General features: G+C 43.8%; 1 protein-coding gene across 6 annotated transcripts in view; it reads left to right on the top strand.

Moving 5' to 3' along the window:
* Positions 1–14920, top strand: part of pou6f1 (POU class 6 homeobox 1) — a 52711-nt gene that overhangs the window by 8991 nt on the left and 28800 nt on the right. For 5 of the 6 annotated variants that reach the window (XM_012956335.3, XM_012956333.3, XM_012956327.3 and 2 more), the window contains exon 1: positions 10615–10974. The exons of the other annotated variant lie outside the window; for it this stretch is intronic. The gene's annotated coding sequence lies outside the window, so the exon portion shown is untranslated. Of the gene's footprint in view, positions 1–10614; positions 10975–14920 lie in introns of those variants that run through there. 6 annotated transcript variants of the gene reach the window in all.

Genomic DNA, 14920 nt, shown 5'->3' with positions numbered 1-14920 from the left:
TAATTACAGTGGTGTGAAAAACTATTTGCCCCCTTCCTGATTTCTTATTCTTTTGCATGTTTGTCACACAAAATGTTTCTGATCATCAAACACATTTAACTATTAGTCAAAGATAACACAAGTAAACACAAAATGCAGTTTTTAAATGAGGGTTTTTATTATTTAGGGAGAAAAAAAATCCAAACCTACATGGCCCTGTGTGAAAAAGTAAATTGAACCTAATAACTGGTTGGGCCACCCTTAGCAGCAATAACTGCAATCAAGCATTTGCGATAACTTGCAACGAGTCTTTTACAGCGCTCTGGAGGAATTTTGGCCCACTCATCTTTGCATAATTGTTGTAATTCAGCTTTATTTGAGGGTTTTCTAGCATGAACCGCCTTTTTAAGGTCATGCCACAACATCTCAATAGGATTCAGGTCAGGACTTTGACTAGGCCACTCCAAATTCTTCATTTTGTTTTTCTTCAGCCATTCAGAGGTGGATTTGCTGGTGGGTCATTGTCCTGCTGCAGCACCCAAGACCGCTTCAGCTTGATCGAACAGATGGCCGGACATTCTCCTTCAGGATTTTTTGGTAGACAGTAGAATTCATGGTTCCATCTATCACAGCAAGCCTTCCAGGTCCTGAAGCAGCAAAACAACCCCAGACCATCACACTACCACCACCATATTTTACTGTTGGTATGATGTTCTTTTTCTGAAATGCTGTGTTACTTTTACGCCAGATGTAACGGGACACGCACCTTCCAAAAAGTTCAACTTTTGTCTCGTCGGCCCACAAGGTATTTTCCCAAAAGTCTTGGCAATCATTGAGATGTTTTTTAGCAAAATTGAGACGAGCCATAATGTTCTTTTTGCTTAAAAGTGGTTTGCACCTTGGAAATCTGCCATGCAGGCCGTTTTTGCCCAGTCTCTTTCTTATGGTGGAGTCGTGAACACTGACCTTAATTGAGGCAAGTGAGGCCTGCAGTTCTTTAGATGTTGTCCTGGGGTCTTTTGTGGCCTCTCGGATGAGTTGTCTCTGCGCTCTTGGGGTAATTTTGGTCGGCCGGCCACTCCTGGGAAGGTTCACCACTGTTCCATGTTTTTGCCATTTGTGGATAATGGCTCTCACTGTGGTTCGCTGGAGTCCCAAAGCTTTAGAAATGGCTTTATAACCTTTACCAGACTGATAGATCTCAATTACTTTTGTTCTCATTTGTTCCTGAATTTCTTTGGATCTTGGCATGAAGTCTAGCTTTTGAGGTGCTTTTGGTCTACTTCTCTGTGTCAGGTAGCTCCTATTTAAGTGGTTTCTTGATTGAAACAGGTGTGGCAGTAATCAGGCCTGGGGGTGACTACAGAAATTGAACTCAGGTGTGATAAACCACAGTTAAGTTATTTTTTAACAAGGGGGGGCAATCACTTTTTCACACAGGGCCATGTAGATTTGGAGTTTTTTTTCTCCCTTAATAACGTAAACCTTCATTTAAAAACTGCATTTTGTGTTCAATTATGTTATCTTTGACTAATAGTTAACGGTTTTTGATGAGCAGAAACATTTAAGTGTGACAAACATGCAAAAGAATAAGAAATCAGGAAGGGGGCAAATAGTTTTTCACACCACTGTATGTGTGTAATCTACAGACAACCCTTGAGTTTAGTTTTGAAGAAACTGAGGGGGATTGAATGGAGAAATTATCTATGCAGGCCTTAATGGTATCAGCAGTAGCTATTTAAAGGGATACTGTCATGATTTTGATTTCTTACTATTGAGTGGTATTCTGATATTCTGGGAGCTGCTATCTTGCTACCTTCCCATTGTTCTGATGATCGGCTGATGGGAGGGGGATGATATCACATACCTCCCAACTGTTGCAGGATTTTTGTGGGACAGTCCCAATTTTAACAGCTCAGCCTACAGTCCTGGATTCTTACTGAAAAATCCCTCATTTTAAAAATGGGAGTAGTCAAAAAAATTTTGCCACACTACGGGCGGCATTTCTTTTTATCCCTCTTTGCACTTTTCAAATGTTGGGAGGTATTATATCACTCCAACTTGCAGCTCAGTAGTAAAGTGAAATGAAGAATATGGCTAGCCCCACATGAAATTTCAAATTTAAATATAAAAAAGTCTATGTGCATGTTTTCCCATGCAGGCTCCAAAGACTAAAAACATTCAGACTGAAAATGTAGAATAAAGCCGAAATCAGAGGGTGTTCTGAACATTAAATAGTTGGCAGACACCAAATGCATGAAAAAGACTTCCTGGAAATGCATTTTAGGTTCCCCAAGGATATCATCAGATACACAATACATGCACAGAATGCATTTTAGTTATTGGTCAGTCATTTTCTGTCTTTAAATATAATTTTGTTTTTTAAATAGTGCTGCAGTTTTGCTTTTGCCTTTTTTTACAGCTCTTTTCTATATCATTACTGTACTGAGCATTGCAAGCTTCAGTCCCATCTCCTGGATATATCATAGATAGGGTTGGATGATGTATTGTGTTGAGACACCTACATTTTTGCCCCCTGAATAATGAATTTCTCCTTATCTATTCTGCTTGACACATAGGCAGGAAACAGTGGAGGGAGGGGGACTCATAGAGAGCTCATTATATCTGTCCTTGTCCCCAAGATTCCTTGGGGGAATGGGGGTCACTGGTATTCTGTATTTCTTTTTGTTTAAAATCATAATTTTTATAGTGAGAGGAGGTATATTTATTTCTGTTTCAAAGTATTATTTTATTGCACATGTCAGGGTGCAGGCACACAAGGAGATTTGATTGTCTCAGTAAATGCACACTACTGCAGACAACAAATCTTGCAGCAATTTCTTGGGAAATCTCTGCAAATCTCCTTGTGTGCCATCGCCCTTAAGGGTAATTTACAAAACAGCTCTTAGAATGCAAAAAGTTGAGCCTTGTTTTCAATAGTGTTGCCAGTGTGCAGCAGTGCTTTATTCAGAGGATGAGTGGTTGGCAGCCAACAGTGTCCTCAGCCAACAGTGCTGCATTCTGCACCTTAGGCTTTTTGCACACGTGGCAGATTCTCAGCCTGTGCATAATATAGGCTGAGAATCCACCACTATGCTGGCATCACCCTCCTCCCTTGTCTGTGCCCAGAACTGTTGCTGTGGCCCAGGTGCAGGCATACACGGCGGATTTCTGCAAAGAAGAATGCAAGTATGCATTTCCACACTGAAATCTGTTGCCTGTGTCTGCAGCCAGGCCAGCACAATAGTTCTGGGTGCAGGCAAGGAAGACGACTGATGCCAGCATAGGGGCGGGTTATGTATCCGAACTCTGCCGAAAAAAGGCCAAAACCTGGCCAATACCAAACCTGCGGGTGGGCGATATCAGGCTAATTCGATCATTTGGGCCTAAGGCCAAACAATTGAGTTAAAATGGCGGGCATAGGCGCCGTTGGTTTAGGGACCGCATCAATGAGCCGATGCAGTCCCTGATCCAATGGAAAAATCAAACCTGCCTGATTGAGATCTGCCCAATTTCAGACCAGATGTTGGTCGAGGAGGCCACTGCTGGTGCCCATACATGGGCAGATAAGCTGCCGAATCGGTCTAAAGGACTGATATCGGCAGCTGAAATCGACCCATACAGCCACCTAAAGTCTTGTCATGACTCCTCCACTTATATTGAGTAGGAACAACATAGCTTATCTGAAAGCAGCCCCATTGTGAAATGCTGGCTTCTTCTGAAAGCTAAGAATCAGGCACAAAGCACTGAGCTGCTTACACACCAATAATACAGCTAAAAAAATTATAGTTATTGGTTCAAGAATATTAGTAGAATTAATTCTTTACAATGTACACAGTACGCTAAAGTAATGGCTATCTAAGATAAAAGTAAAAAGATATTTAAAAAATGTGACATACAAGGGTATGATGTTCTATTGAAAGATCATGTATCACCTTTTTACTTTGGCCATGAGAAATAGTTTGTATAATAACTGGGAACAGTCACATTTTTGTAAAAGGACATCATGCAGTTTTTGTAAGCAGTTTAAACAATATTTAATAAATTAGGCAGTTTTGTTTGTTAAAGGCTAAAACACATATTGGACCAAGGGTTGTGAAATCATTCCCTTGCAAATGAAATCATTAGCCAGCCTGAAAATTGTGCAAATTTTTAATTTTTTGTTGGGTATCAAATATTATCAAGGTCTCCTTGTGAACTCCATAATAAGAGAAACAGCTGTTGGTCAATAAAAAACATTGTCCAAAGTGTCTGAGTATGAGACAATGAAGGATCAGAGGATAATGGCTTATATAGTATTTATCACTAACTGCCAGCTGTAGTAAAGCTTGCAGAAGATATTGATATACTGGTGTCTATAGAGATGTCAGCTAGCTCATATATATATATATATAGAGAGAGAGAGATGGTGCCTATAGAATCAGTGGGATAATAGCCTCTGGGAAGGGACTGTGACTGTGGGATAGCAGATATAGTAGGGAAGGATGGTGCCTATAGTAGCAGTGGGATAATAGCCTCTGGGAAGGGACTGTGGGATAGCGGGTATAGTAGGGAGAGATGGTGCCTATAGTAGCAGTGGGGATAATAGCCTCTGGGAAGGGACTGTGGCTGTGGGATAGCAGGTATAGTAGGGAGAGATGGTGCCTATAGTAGCAGTGGGATAATAGCCTCTGGGAAGGGACTGTGACTGTGGGATAGCAGGTATAGTAGGGAGGGATGGTGCCTATAGTAGCAGTGGGATAATAGGCTCTGGGAAGGGACTGTAGGATAGCAGATATAGTAGGGAGAGATGGTGCCTATTGTAGCAGTGGGATAATAGCCTCTGGGAAGGGCCTGTGGCTGTGGGATAGCAGGTATAGTAGGGAGAGATGGTGCCTATAGTAGCAGTGGGGATAATAGCCTCTGGGAAGGGACTGTGGGATAGCAGGTATAGTAGGGAGAGATGGTGCCTATAGTAGCAGTGGGAATAGCCTCTGGGAAGGGACTGTGGCTGTGGGATAGCAGGTATAGTAGGGAGAGATAGTGCCTATAGTAGCAGTGGGAATAGCCTCTGGGAAGGGACTGGGGCTGTGGGATAGCAGGTATAGTAGGGAGAGGTGGTGCCTATAATAGCAGTGGGGGGATAATAGCCTCTGGGAAGGGACTGTGACTGTGGGATAGCAGGTATAGTAGGGAGAGATGGTGCCTATATTAGCAGTGGGAATAGCCTCTGGGAAGGGACTGTGGCTGTGGGATAGCAGGTATAGTAGGGAGAGGTGGTGCCTATAATAGCAGTGGGGGGATAATAGCCTCTGGGAAGGGACTGTGACTGTGGGATAGCAGGTATAGTAGGGAGAGATGGTGCCTATAGAAGCAGTGGGATAATAGCCTCTGGGAAGGGACTGTGGCTGTGGGATAGCAGGTATAGTAGGGAGAGATGGTGCCTATAGTAGCAGTGGGATAATAGCCTCTGGGAAGGGACTGTGGGATAGCAGGTATAGTAGGGAGAGATGGTGCCTATAGTAGCAGTGGGATAATAGCCTCTGGGAAGGGACTGTGGCTGTGGGATAGCAGGTATAATAAGGAGAGATGGTGCTTATAGTAGTAGTGTCTGCTTCCTGTATAGGTAAATCCATGTCAACATTGTTTTAAGCAACTGGTCATTTTAAAAAAACTTAATACTCTTTGCCTCCTTAAACCTTCCCAAACTAAACGACTTACAAACACTAAACAGAGACATTGCGGCAGAATAGGTAAGTGAGGCTATAAAGCAGTGGTCCCCAACCTTTTTTGTGCCAAGGACCGGTGGCAAGCAGGTAAAATTTTCCACGGACTGGGGGGTGGGTGGGGTTGCGTGCACGCTTTTAGACGCGCATATTCAGCGCGACCAGGAACAGAGGCAGCCCACTACAAAGCAGCCCGCGGACCGGCGGTTGGGGACCTCTGCTATAAAGAACATGAAAGCAAAATCCTGTCTGGGCTCAGGTGGCTTCTCCTTAAGCTACTATAAAAAAAATTAGGCCATTATTAATATCACACAAGACAGCTACTTACAATGAAATATTGTCAGGACATACCATTCCCCCAGATTTATTAGAACCTATTATTTGCTTAATTCCAAAATGTAATAAACATCACACGGATCCACAAAATTTCAAACCAATATCAATGATAAAGATAGACGTGCGAATATTCTCTCGAATGCTATCCACTAGACCAGTGCTGTCCAACTGGCGCCCCCCCTTTGTGTGGCCCCCCACCTGTCTGGCTGCTTTGATGGCTTACTTTTGTGTAAGATTTAAATCGTATCAATACTGAGATTAACGGGCCCCCTGCATGGTTCTCACCTCAGATTCAGGCTGTAATCCCTCTTTATTGTTTTAAAATGTAATCCCCTGTGTGGTTCACACCTTTTAATCCCTGCATTGTTCACCCCCTGTAGTGTTCACACCTCAGGCTCAAGATGTAATCACCCACATTGTTCACCTGTTCACACGAAGGCAGCATAGGGCAGGTAGAGTATGGCACACACAGGCAGCATAGGGCAGGGAGGGTATGGCACTCACAGGCAGGGTAGGGCAGGAACAGCATGGCACACACAGGCAGCTAAGGGCAGACAGAGTATGGCACACACAGGCAGGGTAGGGCAGGCAGAGTATGGTACACACAGGCAGGGTAGGGCAGGCAGAGTATGGCACACACAGGCAGCATAGGACAGGCGGAGTGCTGCCTGTGTGTGCCATACTCTGCCTGCCCTATGCTGCCTGTGTGTGCCATACTCTGCCTGTCCTATGCTGCTTGTGGGAGGTGAACCTGGCAGGGGTTTGTTGTGGGAGTTTGTTAGCAGTTGGAAATAGCCATTAAATGGCCCCTAATGTGTATAATTATGTTATGGGGATTGCTGTGCTATCAACAGGGGAGAAGGGGAGTGGTCAAAACTGGCTTCCATTAGCAGCCCTCCACCATGTATGCTAGTGAAATTCCGGCCCTTGGTACCGCGGAAGTTGGACAGCACTGCACTAGACTAAACCAATTCATGACCAAATTAATTCACCCGGATTAGAAAAGTTTTATCCCACATAGACAAACTGCAGACAATGTCAGGAGACTAATAAGCACAACTGACATCAACATCAACAATCAACAAAGCCTAGTGCTCCCTCTGAAAGGCATTCAATACAGTCATCTGGTCCATAAATACTGCTCTTTTAGGCTATTTTGGGATTAAAGGTGACTTTACAAATGCAATAAAAGTTTTATATTCCACCCCAAGTGCCAGAATTAAATTAATAGGCCTACTTTTGCCCAAATTTCCAATTCTACAAGGTACACACCAAGGGTGTCCTCTATCCACCCTAATTTTCGCACTTGCGGTTAGATCCCAACATTACAGGAATACACAAATTTAAAGTGTCTCTACACTGACGATGTATGCTTAACTCTCACTAGATTCCAAGTTTTTCTGCCCAATCTTTAATTTATTAGAAAATTTGCTCACAGAAGTCAACATTCCCAAATCCCAAGTGATGCCACTAAACATGCCCAAACATACAGTCAAACTCTAGCAACTTAACTTTCTATTTCTCTGGAAACATTCTTATATAGAGTGTTATTCTACATTGTACAAAGCTAATTACCCCAAACTCATCAGAAAATTGACAAAAGATTTAGAGGAATGGTCACATTATCATGTGGATTGAAAAGTCATTATTACCAAATGACATGACATTACTACCAAAACTACTATACAAATTCCAAATGTTACCAGTGTCAGTCAGCAAGAAAGATATTACATATATGCAGAATAAATTAAATAAATTTGTCTGGTCTAACAAAATTCCACGTATCAACAAACACACCATGTATAGAACCCAAATCAATAGAGGCTTATACCTAACTTGCATGCTTATTACAAAGCAGCACAACTTCACACTACAAAGAAACTGGCTGGGTACACCTTAAAATTCTCTTAGATTACCCAATTGACTTGACAGCACTTTTGTGGATGAACAGAACGCAAATAGGAACAATAGGAATCCCATCTCATTCACTCCTAGCCCATACCATTTATACTTGGCATGATATTGTACAGAAATCACATTTGACCTCATTAGATAAAATTCTTATCCCCATACACAACAACCGACTCTTTACCCTGGATACACAACTCAAGCCTTCAGCTGTTAAAAGATAATCACTTTATCAGAATACAAGACTAAAGGTCCCCATACACGGGCCGACTATAGTTGCCGATATCGGTCCCTTGGACCCATTCGGCAGCTAATCGGCCTGTGTATGGGGAGAGCAGAGCGGCCTGGCCGACCGATATCTGGCCTGAAATTGGCCAGATCTCGATCGGCCAGGTTAGAAAATCCGGTCGGATCGGGGACCGCATCGGCTCGTTGATGCGGTCCCCGATCCGACTGCCCCATTGCCGCCCACATAATCCGATCGTTTGGCCCTTTTTTTACCTAAATTCTCCCCGATATCGCCCACCCGTAGGTGGGGATATCGGGGGAAGATCCGCTCGCTTGGCGACATCGCCAAGCGAGCGGATCTGCTTGTGTATGGCCACCTTAACTTCTTTCCTCAGGACTCAAATCACTCCAATATATGCAATTTACCCAGGACATGCCTGACAGAAAAAGCCTTTAGGTACTTTCAACTATGTCATTTTGTCAAAACAATCAATCCCTCTTTCCAAATCACCTACAATACTAGAAACATGCTTTCAGCAAGCGGGCAACCTCAAAAATACTCACTTTTGTATAAACAAATAATATTACAAAGCTCTGATATCCCCCTAAAATATATGGTGGAATGGGAGAAAAATGTGCGACATTCAATCCCACTGAATAAATGGAATTTAATATGGAACACAATAGCCAAAATATCCCCAAATACTGCTGCCAAGGAAGCAGCATTCAAAGTAATGGCACAATGGTACCTGACCCCTGAGAGGAAACACAAATTTGACCCCTCCACCTCACCAACTTGCTTTTGGGGTTGCACGAATATAGGAAATGTCTTACCCATATGGTGGTCTTGCGAATATGCCATATATAGCTTTAGGGCAGTGGCACACTGGTAGATTAGTCGCCCCACGAGATGGCATACGCGTTGCTACGATTTCCCAAAGTTGCCTCTCAAGGAAACTTCAGGCAACTTCGGGAAAGTGGAGCAACGTGTATGCCATCCCACCAGCGATTTACATTCTTGCCAGTGGGGTGGCATTGCGGTGAGATTTGTTGCCCGTGGTAATAAAGATTTGTCGCAGGGCGACTAATCTCACCGTGTGCCACTGCCCTAAAGCACATTCACACTGTGAACAAAAATTTTGCAATTATGTCTGCCCATCAAATGCATCAGTCTTGTCCATCTTTATAAATTAATATGTTCACTGTGTGAATAATTCTGCGCTGCGTGAATTTTATAAATGACCCCCATTGTGTCTTTAATAAATCCATAGCGACAGACATCCGACAGATCAGATTGACAAACACACTGAAATATGGTTGCCATGGAATACATATTGTAAATCCAAACAATAGATAATGGCCTTTCTAGGCCATTACTAAGCCGGTTACTTGTTCTTTTCTTTATTTGACAAAACCCCTACTAACATTCCCCATACCTTAAAGCTGGCCATACATGCACTGATAATATCGAACGAAACGTCGTTTCGTGCGATATTTGGTGCGTGTATGGCAAGTCGGTGAGTCGACCAATATTGCAGGAGGCTGCTGATATCGGTTGACTCGCCGATCGGGCCAGTTAAAAGATTTTGATCGGGCACCATAGAAGGCACCTGAGCAAAATCTGCTTTCAGGGCTGAATCGGCAGAAGGAGGTAGAAATCCTATTGTTTCAACCTCATCTGCCATTTCAGCCCTGAACGTTAGTGGCCGATTGAATGATCTTTCCTGCGACCGATGGTCCTATGAAAGATTGCAAATCGCCACGTGTGTGGCCACCTTAAGGGCTGTGACACGGGGAGATTTTGGTGCCGTGTATATGCCATCCCACCTGCGATTTACATTCTAATCTTCCTTGTTGTGGGCGACTAATCTCCCTGAAATGCCATCCCACTGGCTAGAATGTAAATCGGTAGTGGGATGCCATACACAGCACCGAAATCGTCGTAGTTTACTCTCAAGGCAACTTCCGTGACTTCGGCAAATCACAGCGCTGCGTATGCCATCCCACCAGCGATTTACATTCTAGCCAGTGGGGTGGCATTTCGGGGAGATTAGTCGCCCATGACAAGGAAGGTTTGTCGCGTGGTGACTAATCTCCCCGTGTGTCACTGCCCAAATTGTAAAAAGCTAGCGACAAGTCTACTGCTATATGTTAATGTCTTTATCTTGATGTTGGACCAATGTTTATATTGTGAACTCTGAAAATAAATGAGATTAAAAAAAAAAAAAAACTAGATACAATTTCATGACTGGATAACCAAAACCCAGAAACGTTTCCAGAGACAAACGTTTCAAACAAGGACAAGGTAAAAGCGTGGTAATTAGGGTGAGTTGGCAAGTATATGCTTTGGCTGTTTATTATGAGGAGCCCTCCCCCAGCGGCCCTGTTCATATGCGGAGCGTGGCTCTTTAAGAATGCGCCCCCCCCCGCACCGAGCCCTCAGTATGCTGCACTCGCCTTGCATATATTATGTTCATGACGCAGCAGCAAAAAAATGTGCATGTAAAAACTGCACTCAACTTTATAAGAGGAGACGGCGCTTTTATTCTATTTTCCGTTGTATTTCCCACACAGTGGTACCCGCAGTTTCGGCGCAGCAGCGTTACCGACAGATTGGGGAATTTATTCTGATTAAATATTAATAAGGTGTTTGTGGAGCCCCGTTTTTTTTTCCTGGGAACGCGTCCCCCTTCCCAGCGCCGAGCCCTACAAGTGAGTTGTGAGGAGAATTTAAAAGAGAGGTGGGATGAGACCGCCAGCCCCAAAACCTCTCACAAAGGCTAAGAGCGCCGAAGCTCGATGGAAAAGCGCAACATTGGTGAGTAGACATGAAATAACCCATCGCTTAGTAGTGAGGGTGCTATCAGAGCGGGCTCAGGGACGTGGGAGGATTTTTTTGTTTGGGTTTTGTTAATATGCAATGCTCTTAATTAGCATAATTTATATATTTATGATAAAGAGGGGTTTAGGGCAGGCCGCCGCTCTTTCCGCTCTACACGGACGTGCTTGCAGCTAACGCCGCTCCTGCGGGGGCGGATTCCTAAATGGGGGATCTTGTACGATGGCTGAGGGGCTTTGCGTCGCGGCTGGGGGGGAATATTACCTGGCGGGATCGGCGCGGAGGGATTTTACTATTCACATCGTATCATTCCGCCGCCTGTGCCCGCTGTGTGCCTGGGGAATGTGTCAGGGAAATGCAGGGGGGCTGGAGAGGGCAGAGCTTGCATACACATGCAGCACAGGGGCCGCCCGCCTGGCTTACTGACTGCCCCACTGAGGGACGAATGGCTTGCACTGAGGGGAAGAGCTGTATAAAGATAAGGCGTGAGAACAAGGCATGAGGTGTGAGCTCAGTTAGCTGTGGATAATGTGCCCCTGGGGTGGGACAAAGCGAGAGGGGGCGGATGATTGTGCTGTGTATTTATAAAAGGCTCGTCTGCACCCTGCCTGCACAGAATAGCTCAGGTTATGCACTGTGTGCTTCATGGGAAGCTTGTCTCTTACTGTTTGGGGTTTTACTAGAGTCACACACAGATCCTTAAGGTCCCCATACACGGGCCGACTATAGCTGCCGATATCGGTCCCCGGCAGCTAATCGGCCCGTGTATGGGCAGGGCAGAGCGGTCTGGCCGACCGATATCTGGCCTGAAATTGGCCAGATCTCGATCGCTCAGGTTAGAAAATCAGGTCCAATCAGGGCCAAACGATCGGATTATTTTTTTTTTTTACCTAAATTCTCCCCGATATCGCCCACCCGAAGGTGGGGATATCGGGGGAAGATCCGCTCGCTTGGCGACATCGCCAAGCGAGCGGATCTGCTGGTGTTTGGCCACCTTTAGGCACAACTTTACCACTTCTATGCTGTGCTGGCAAGGCGCTCAGGGATTTATAAGAACACATACAGTACATGGGAAATACAGCACAGCACACATACAGTACATGGGAAATACAGCACAGCACACATACAGTACATGGGAAATACAGCACAGCACACATACAGTACATGGGAAATACAGTACAGCACACATACAGTACATGGGAAATACAGCACAGCACACATACAGTACATGGGAAATACAGCACAGCACACATACAGTACATGGGAAATACAGCACAGCACACATACAGTACATGGGAAGTACAGCACAGCACACATACAGTACATGGGAAGTACAGTACAGCACAGCACACATACAGTACATGGGAAGTACAGCACAGCACACATACAGTACATGGGAAGTACAGCACAGCACACATACAGTACATGGGAAGTACAGCACACATACAGTACATGGGAAGTACAGCACAGCACACATACAGTACATGGGAAGTACAGCACAGCACACATACAGTACATGGGAAGTACAGCACACATACAGTACATGGGAAGTACAGCACAGCACACATACAGTACATGGGAAGTACAGCACAGCACACATACAGTACATGGGAAATACAGCACACATACAGTACATGGGAAGTACAGTACAGGGATGTTGCCCAGGGCAACCAATCAGCAATTAGATTTCAACAGTTAGAAAACCAAAGCAAAGCATCTGATTGGCTGCTATGAGCAACATCACCGGTAATGTTTTACTCCACTTTTTATACAGCATGATAAATATACCCCATACAGTACATGGGAAATACAGTACAGCACACATACAGTACATGGGAAATACAGCACACATACAGTACATGGGAAATACAGTACAGCACACATACAGTACATGGGAAGTACAGTACAGCACACATACAGTACATGGGAAGTACAGCACAGCACACATACAGTACATGGGAAATACAGCACAGCACACATACAGTACATGGGAAAGTAAAGCACATACAGTACATGGAATACAGCACAGCACACATACAGTACATGGGAAGTACAGTACAGCACACATACAGTACATGGGAAATACAGCACAGCACACATACAGTACATGGGAAGTACAGCACAGCACACATACAGTACATGGGAAGTACAGCACAGCACACATACAGTACATGGGAAGTACAGCACAGCACACATACAGTACATGGGAAATACAGCACAGCACACATACAGTACATGGGAAATACAGCACAGCACACATACAGTACATGGGAAATACAGCACACATACAGTACATGGGAAGTACAGTACAGTGATGTTGCCCAGGGTAACCAATCAGCAATTAGATTTCAACAGTTAGAAAACCAAAGCAAAGCATCTGGCTGCTATGAGCAACATCACCGGTAATGTTTTACTCCACTTTTTACACAGCATGATAAATATACCCCATACAGTACATGGGAAATACAGTACAGCACACATACAGTACATGGGAAATACAGCACAGCACACATACAGTACATGGGAAATACAGCACAGCACACATACAGTACATGGGAAATACAGTACAGCACACATACAGTACATGGGAAATACAGTACAGCACACATACAGTACATGGGAAGTACAGTACAGCACACATACAGTACATGGGAAGTACAGCACAGCACACATACAGTACATGGGAAATACAATACATGGGAAATACAGCACAGCACACATACAGTACATGGGAAGTACAGTACAGCACACATACAGTACATGGGAAATACAGCACAGCACACATACAGTACATGGGAAATACAGTATAGCACACATACAGTACATGGGAAATACAGTACAGCACACATACAGTACATGGGAAGTACAGCACAGCACACATACAGTACATGGGAAATACAGCACAGCACACATACAGTACATGGGAAATACAGTACAGCACACATACAGTACATAGGAAGTAAAGTACATGTATAGTATATGGGAAATGCTTTACAGTACACATATAGTACATGGGAAATACAAATAGCTGCAGTACAGGGGGGAGAAGTAAAAGTGCATCAAAAAGCACAGGGAAAAAAACAACCAATACCATAAATATCAAGTTTAGGGTAGAGCAGATAGGATTTCTGGTCTGGGCCTTCCAGTATCGCAGACTGCAGGGTAAAAAATTGATAAAGGACATATTATATTGTGTAAAAATGTGTACTGTACATTCAGGTTATAGATTAGTGAGGTTGTGCTACTGTACACAAGAAGATTCTGGGAGCTGTAGTACTGGAGAGTCGCAGGTTGCATCCCTGAATTATATAAACCCTCCTCAACTAAGGCCCCAAGTTTACACACAGCTCCCCTGCGCTAGCTCTGCTCCTGGATTCATAGAGCCCACATGCTAAAGCTGGCCATATACATACTGATAAAATTGGTTTCGCACAATTTTTTGACTGTGTATGGGCTCAGAATTACCTTCCTGATAATTTTCATACTATGGAGTTCAGTCATCTAGTCAACCAAACAGGTTAGAAAATTTTGGTTGGATAACAATAAAATCTGTGCATGTATTATGCATGGGACGATATCCTTGGGGGACCTACAATAGAAGTCACTTTCGTACGATTGGTGTCTGCCAAGTATTTCATGTTTGGAACATCCTCTGATTTGTTATATTTAGGGCTTTATTCTACAATTTCAGTCTGAATGTTAGTTTTAGATTGTCGCATTTAAACATACGACCAATATCTGAACATCGGAAGAAGACTAAAATCTGAATGTGTATGGCCAGCTTAAAGTGGGAATTCAGAAAAGTAGAGCAAACTGAAATTGGAGTAAGGAATAATATAATATTGGCATTAAACTAAAGTTAAAAGAATCTCTAATTCATCTCATCAATATGGTGGTTTTGTACACCTTGGAGTTTATTTTGTTT

Source organism: Xenopus tropicalis, chromosome 2 (assembly GCF_000004195.4).
Source record: "Xenopus tropicalis strain Nigerian chromosome 2, UCB_Xtro_10.0, whole genome shotgun sequence".
NCBI lineage: Eukaryota > Metazoa > Chordata > Amphibia > Anura > Pipidae > Xenopus > Xenopus tropicalis.
This window is presented reverse-complemented; position numbering and strand designations above follow the sequence as displayed.